This window comes from Mus pahari, chromosome X, assembly GCF_900095145.1.
Source record: "Mus pahari chromosome X, PAHARI_EIJ_v1.1, whole genome shotgun sequence".
Lineage (NCBI taxonomy): Eukaryota > Metazoa > Chordata > Mammalia > Rodentia > Muridae > Mus > Mus pahari.
Genome location: NC_034613.1, coordinates 94618707 through 94620050, shown reverse-complemented (window position 1 = coordinate 94620050; position 1344 = coordinate 94618707).

Sequence of the window (1344 nt, the reverse complement as noted above, 5' to 3'; positions counted from 1 at the left end):
TGCATCAGCTCCTGCTTTCTGACCTGCTTGAGTTCCAGTCTTCCATTCTTTGGTGATCAACAGCAGTATGGAAATGTAAGCCAAATAAACCCTTTCCTTCCCAACTTGCTTCTTGGTCATGATGTTTGTGCAGGAATAGAAACCCTGACTAAGACAACTACCAAGACTAATAATATTACTGATCTTGACTGTTTCTCAAAGTCATAGGCACATGCAAATTTTCGTACAATGACAGGTGTTTTCTATCTAGGACCACTCCACAAGTCCACGTGGCATAACTCAAACTTGTGTGTCTTACTGACATGAAGACCTTTGTCTGATACTATTGCTGGGTTAGAGGCTTGATTTGTGAGCCCACACCTATGTATTTTGGCTTCTATATATCTTGCCTTCTACTCAGTGTCTAGAGAGAGAGCCTCAAGACAAACACATGTGCAAAATATTGTACCCTGCTCCCCATTGAAGGGAATCATATTTCCTTATCTACTATGTGTGGGCATAATGTTTTGTATGCTGTATAAAGTTTATCCTTGTATAATTCAAATGCTTATTTCTGTGCCCTCATATCTTGTTTCAATCTGGACATGGTATTGTAAAGCTTACACCAAAAATCTCCTGTCTCAAGTTTGTATAAACAGTTCTTTCCATGTATTCTCTGCCTTGTCAATAAATGCTGATCATCCAATGGCTAGGCAGAATAGAGAATAGGGTGGGACACCTGCCAACAGAAAAGAGAGAAAGGAAGAGGAGGAAAGTTAGATAAGCAACAGAATGGAGGAATTGGACCCGTGACGAAGGGGTCTGAAGACGCAGATCAACAATAATATGCAACTATCATGGGATGGGGCTGAGAGGTAGCCAGATTAGCATACGAGGTAAAGATAGATCATTTAACTGCTCAGCTATTGAGGTGCAGCTTTGACTAAATCTTATTTCTTCTGTGTCATTATTGGAGAATAGCATCTGGTAAAGAAATACAGCTGCTGCACTAATTCACTGTTGTATTTACATAAAGAATAATTCATTTTCAGCTACTAGATATCAAAGATGAGAGGTACATAGTTAGCACCAGTGTTGTAACATGTGGCTATAGGCCTGATAGTCTGAATGCTGCTTTGCTAAAAACCATGTCTTACCATATACAGCCCAGTATGTAATATTGAGTCTAAGATTTAGAGTTACTTCTCCATTCTTGTCTCGAGCATAAATCTCCTCCCCTAAAAGCTGAGATGTTTGTAGTTGAGGGAGAAAGAATGTGGTTCTTTCCTCTCCCTTTCTTTAATGTCTTCGCTCTGCCATACTGAGGGCAGTCACCATGATCTCTCCAATGATTCCTTCATCTTG